Consider the following 6,654-nt stretch of genomic DNA (forward strand, 5'->3'; position numbering starts at 1 on the left):
GTCAAATAAATAAAATAAAATCTTTAAAAAAAATAAAAAAAAATAAATCCTCAATCCATGCTGCATAATTGTTTTTGAAGAAATTCCAACTTCTACTTCCATAATCGTCAAATCAATACTTTCACTAATATATATATTTTAGAAGGGTTTACACATCTTTTACTTCCACTTAATTTTTATTTTTAAATATTTTTCACATTTTATATGTGCAAAATGTATGAAATATATATGGCAACTAGCAATAATACTATTAAGAAGATTTTCACTTTTCAGTGACTACACTCATGCTTCCAAAATTGAACTTCTCTTTGAAATCCATAAGGTGTTCCTTGTTTTGCTCTCTAACGGTCTTAAATTTCTTGCTCATCATTTCCTTCCATTTATTTCCATTATTACCGTATGTATTGTATCCATGTATATCTACACACCTAAGTATAAATATATATTTCAATATATGTTTATAATATATTTTTCATTAAGCTAGTTTTTATATATATGTTAAAGATTTATGCTTTATTATTCTATTACTTATTTTGGGGACTCAGTATTATGTTTCTTAATTCATGTAGCTATGTTCATTCATTTTAATTGATGCATAATAGTCCATTATGGTAATATTCCACAATTTATCCATAATTTTGTTGAGCAGTGTTTTCCTAGTTTTATTATATTATCTACTTTGATACTTGGAACAATATAATTCATGTCTCTTGTTGCATAGGAACAAGGATTTCTCTAGGATATATATCTAGGAATAAAATCAAGTCATAGTTTAGAAACATTAGCAAACTTCCTTCTGACAAGTAACTGGTAACTCTTTAATGGATTTCAAGCATTATTAGCACTTTTTCAGATCCAGTATTTTCAGAATTAAGAAAAAAATCATCTTATCAGTTGGTTCTGAGAGTTACATATTCTCTTGACATTGATTTATCCTTTGGGACATGACCATTTCCTCATACAGAATGTACTCACATTGTAGGGACAGTAATCAGTCTGAGATGCAGTACCTGGTATCTGAAGTCTTATCAATCACCATCAGTAATAGGCGTGTGAATAAAACTTACTTCATCTTCTTTAGCTCAATGCATTTCATTCTACTACAGAAATAAAAATAAGCAATGTTAGACTCTTCATTTAAGGTTTTTATTTTATATGCACAGGTGATTATTTGCAAGCGTGTGCACGCATGCACGCGCGTGTGTGTGTAAGGTGGCTTAATGGTTAATTTGAGGTCTGTGACGTTCAGTGTTGTGAAGCCTCATATTTTTAATCTACCTTTTTCTTGAACTTGAGTGCAGAAAAGACTAAGCAATAGGGAAAATAAAGGAAGAAAAAGAGGAAAATCAAACCCATTAACATTTCAAAAATGTATCCTACTAGGTAAATTAAAGTGCTTCAGAATTGTAAGCCCCAGAGTATTTTGCATCTCTCTAGCAACATAAACCAAATAAAATATCTGTTCTAGCTTCATTTACCCACTACTTTGAATATTTTCCAGAGGTTAAAAGAACACCAGAAATATGAAGAATCAGCAAGATGATGAATGAAGTAAGCTAAGGGAAAACTAAGGCCATATGGGGAAAGGAAGAGAGAGAAAGAGTGGAAATAGAGGAGATGTGAGAAGATAAAGGAAAAGGAAAAAATGTAAATGTCATCAATAGGAATTAGGATTCCTTTGGGTTTGTGTTTTTCTCCCTTCCCAGTCAGGTGTTCTTGTGGGGAAAGTGTGTGCTTTCTTTTGTCCTCTGCTTTCTTCTTTTGTCCTGTTTTCTCACCACTCCTTTTCCCATTCATGTAGCCATTCTGTAATTTTCATTCACTTCGGATTGTTCAGCTTCCATCCTAAAATCCACTATTTTAGAACAGCTTGGCTAAAAGAGTATGATTTTTAAAGATAACTGCTGTTTCCAAGTGTCTCTCTTCTCTCACTCTCTCTGTTTTGTTTGTTTGTTTTCATTTCCTGTATACGGAAAAAATAGTCTCAGGATCAATATAAAAATGAATTTGTATTTGTATTCAAAGTTTTAGACACTTAAAATAATATTTAGAAGGAATACTTATGGAGGAAAAAAAGTTAATATTGTTACTACCCATATAATTTCACCACAGAATAATTGTAGGTTACATAATTTTCACCAATGTTAAAATTATTGGTAGAACGTAATCCCCCCCTATTAAGATAGCTCAACTTTGAAAATTTCTTTGGGATTAAATTAAGTTTAATTTTATTTAAAATTAGTAAAATGGCTTTTCTGGCTGGAACCATGGAGGGTGCAGAAGAGAAGAAAAAGAAGGTTCCTGCTGTGCTAGAAACCCTTAAGAAAAAGCAAAGGAATTTCTTAGAGTTGAAGATCAACAGTCTGAGAAAGAAGTTTGCCCTACAGGTGCTTTGAATGGCAAGGAAGAAGCTTATCTATGAAAAAGCTAAGTATTACCACAAGGAATATAGGCAGATGTACAGAACTGAGATTCGAATGGCTGGGATGGCAAGAAAAGCTGGCAGCTTCTACATTCCTGGGGAACCCAGATTGGCCTTTGTCACCAGGATCAGAGGTCTCAATGGTGTGAGCCCAAAGGTTTGAAAGGTGTTGCAGCTTCTTTGCCTTTGCCAGATCTTCAGTGGCACCTTTGTTAAGCTCAACAAGGCTTCTATTAGCATGCTAAGGATTGTGGAAGTATATATAGCATGGGGATACCCAAACCTGAAGTCGATGAATGAATTGATCTCTAAGCGTGGTTTGGCAAAATCAATAAGAAGAGAATTGCCCTGACAGATCTCACATTGATTGCTCAGTCTCTTGGTAAACATGGTTTCGTCTGCATGGAGGATGTGATTCATGAGATCTGTACTGTTGGAGAACATTTCAAAGAAACCAACAGCTTCTTAGGTCCTCCAAATTATCTTCTCCATGAGGGGGAAAGGAGAAAAAGACCGCCCATTTTGTAGAAGGTGGAGATGCTGGCAACAGGGAAGATCAGATCAGTAGGCTTATTAGAAGGATGAACTAAGGTATCTAACATGATTATTTTTGTAATCTGGTCAGTTAACAAATGGCTACTTTCAAATTGAAAAAATAAATAAGTAAAAAATAAAATTAGTAAGATGAACAAATCATTTATCACAGAAGTGATTATTTTATCCATGCATAACCCTAAAGCACCCTGATCTGCTCACCTCATTCAGGGAGTTAATTGTTTTTGAGATATAGGCATAAGTAAAATGTGAGCCGTGTTGGAAATAAACTCTGGAATTTCATTGAATACGAATTACAAGTTTTCTAATAAATGCAAAATTTAATCTGCCTTACCTCAAACCTCAGAGTAATGTCTATCCATTCAACCTTAATAATGTTACACATTGGCACCGTAAAATATTTTCAAGTTTTGAATGATACATTCTAGCCATTAATTCTCGTATCAAAACCATATTAAATAAGTCACTCTTCCCATTTTAAGTATGTGACAGGGGTATAGAATGTTAAATTGCTTGACCATTGAGTCAATATCAATTCGTTAGTAGAATAATGAGTAGAATCCAGTGAACACTATTTTGTCTGTTGCTTAAATAATTTACTAATGGTGATGTGCCTTTAGGAAATGTAGTAAGTAATATCATTTTATGATATGTGAGCAATGAGTTATAGGATGATAATTGTCTAATTGTCTTACGCTCTGGAAATAATATAATCACTTACTTACATAGGGAAAATTAACTGGAAATTTGGAAAATATCCCTTAAATGTATCAAAGAGTAATTTAAGAGGAGAAAGTGATGTAGGCAGGCTGGGTCCAAGAACCAGGGGAGGGTCCCACGTGACCAGCCAAGAGGGTCCTTGGCTTCATGCAGGATAGAAACCAAACCTGAGCCAGAGAAAGTGAAAACAGTTTTTTGAATAGCATGAGTGACAGAGAATAGCAGATGGAGTTTCTGGGAGACTTGGAAAGGAAAGGAGAATGAGTCTTATTGTTGCTTGGGCCTACGGGTTTTTATTGGAAACGGGTCTAGGATATGTGTTTCTTCAGGAATGCACAGTAGGGTCCAATCACAAGTGAGCGTCAGGTGAGCAATAGGTGTTCGTCCATAAATTACTGAAGGTAGGGGTACTGATGCCAGCATCAGCAGTGGTGTATTTGAAGCTAATGTTCTGGAACATGTTTGGGTTCTGGCTTTTCTTAGGTGTTATCAGGTGTTTGGGGCCTAGGACAAAACTCAGAGAATGATTAACTTTCTTGCTTTCTCCTTGAAATGGGAACATAGCTTCTTTGGCTTATTCAGAGGCAAAATATAGAAGACGAGTAAATGGGGACTCACAGGAAAACAGCAGAGACGGAGCCTTTCCTCAGATGGAGTCCCTTCAGCGTTCCTAGTTCAAAAGGAAATTTTGAATATTAGTTTACATTAATCTCATGAAATAGTTTGTTTTCATTTGTGGAAGTAGATAGTTTGTCTTCATTTGTGGAAGTATAGAAAAATTCCTTCTTAAAATGATTTGCTAGTTCACAACCTTTGCATTGATTACACTTGAAAAAGGACACAAGATCATGATTAATGTTGAATGAAATCCTGTTATATATCAGGCACTTTACATATGCTATCACAGTCAATGTTCACCACAGCCCCTTTAGGGAAGAACTAATAAATTTATTTTCCAGTGATGAAACAGGAGGTCCTAAGGAGTACCTTATTTGAACAAATCTGAAACTAACCTCATTCACTGGAAGATACATATCATCTTATTTCCACAGGAAACAGAAATGCTGCCAAGTATAAGTGTAAGATTTGCCAGTAAACTGTTATTGATCTAATAATATTACCATTGGTAGGATGGGTGGGTGGGTAAAGTGCCGCCTAGAAAGATCCCATATGCCGAGGCACATGTCTAACCTTGTAAGTTGGCCAGCTGAAGCCTATCCCCAGGCTTGTTTGGTTCCTAAGTCCCTGATTCTTCCATTAAACCTTACAGCCTCAGCTATCTTCCACAGAACAGAGTGCATTTGGCATTTTCCTTTATGAGAACTTGTCTTTTCCTTGGTGGCACCACCTAGTCTATGTAACCTTCATATGGAGGAAATCAAGGTGCATGACAGTACATTAATCAGAAAAATGGATTGTGCCTGCCTCATCCTGTCAATCACTTGATAAGGGAAAACAAATAGCACAGATTAAATCACAGACTGCTCAAATGCTTCATACTTAGGATAAATACATTTCGGCTTTCAGGAAAGTCCATTATGCACTATTTGGCTTTGATTAGCAGGGGGCATTTCATAAAGCATGAAAGACAGCTACAGCTAGTGGAAGAAAGAATGAATGTGTGAGCATTTTCTCGCTATTTAGTTAAACAACTGATTTACCCCTGTCATATATATATATATATATATATATATCTCCAGCGAAGGCTCTGACAATTATGAATGTCTTTGGCAAAAAGATGAATTTATCTGCCTGAAAAGGAGATGTCGCTTGAAAAGCCAATGTCTGCAGTGCACAGAATACCCGCAGAGCATGACTATAAAGAACAATCCGTATTTGCTCTTACACAGGAGAGATCCACAATTGCAACTTGATTGTAATCCTCACCTGGGAAATCTGAAATCACCACCTGTTCTCTTTGGATGCTTGTGTGACACACTCCAGTTGCTTTCTACAGAATTTAGAACATTGATTTACTCCAGTGGATACACTTGGAGCTTTACTCAATTCAATTCATTTCTATTAAGCATCCACCTCACTAGTTAGATGTATTAGAGTTAAGGAGATCATTGTTTTTATAGTCACATTTATAATTCTAAGTATACATACTACATATATTGCTCCCACCCCATGACATGTTTTCATACAAGTGTTATTCTTGTTTGAACTTCATTAAAAGGGCCAAGATATTAAACATAAGAACAGTTAGCTACTGTGCATTCTGTGTAGTCTTAAGAATTTTGAAGAAAACAGAACAAGTGTGATAAAACCACTACCACACCACGCCACCACTCTAATTCACTTCTTATAAGCCCCTCTGTGTTGCATTCCAAACATGTTATCAGGGCCTTATTTTTTTATGTTCAACCATACTAAAGTTTACATGGCAAGAATTAAAGAATGTTGATAGGCAAAACCTAAAACATAAGACTTAAGGTCATCTATAATGCTTATTATAAAGTAACCTCTGTTATTTTTAGCATTTCTCTACTTAAATCTGCTACTTAACCTGGTAAGGTAAACTATAACATAAGGGGCACTGGGGTGCCAGTAAAGATAGATCCACGAAACTAGGCACATTATTATGATCTGAACAAAACAAGTTAGAAAAAAAATAGCTTAAGAACTTCTATGATACAAGCAAAAATCTGTCAGAACACAGATGCTTTGTGAGGGTCTCGGACATTATGCAGCATTTATAATTATATAAAACAGTCTCTCCTTTTTCCAAATTTGAGAACACTAAGGATAATAATTTACATTATCAAATGAGAAGTTTAAAAACAAATTTTAAAGTGATTCTAGAATTATGTATTTGTAAAATGGACACAAGAGGCAGCAATATGCTAAAGGTATAAATGTTCAACAAATATAAAATTATGTCAAAGTTTTATCCTGAGCTTGATGCAATCAAGGATATCTAACCATTTTAATCTACCAGTGAATAAAGTTTGATT

The 6,654-nt window shown here is 34.9% G+C and overlaps 1 pseudogene; it reads left to right on the forward strand.

The window, feature by feature from the left end:
* Positions 1-2,267: 2,267 nt before the first annotated feature.
* LOC113251073 (60S ribosomal protein L7-like) lies at positions 2,268-3,039 on the forward strand (annotated as a pseudogene).
* The last annotated feature ends 3,615 nt before the right edge of the window (positions 3,040-6,654 follow it).

The sequence above is a fragment of the Ursus arctos genome, unplaced genomic scaffold (genome assembly GCF_023065955.2).
Source record: "Ursus arctos isolate Adak ecotype North America unplaced genomic scaffold, UrsArc2.0 scaffold_10, whole genome shotgun sequence".
Lineage (NCBI taxonomy): Eukaryota > Metazoa > Chordata > Mammalia > Carnivora > Ursidae > Ursus > Ursus arctos.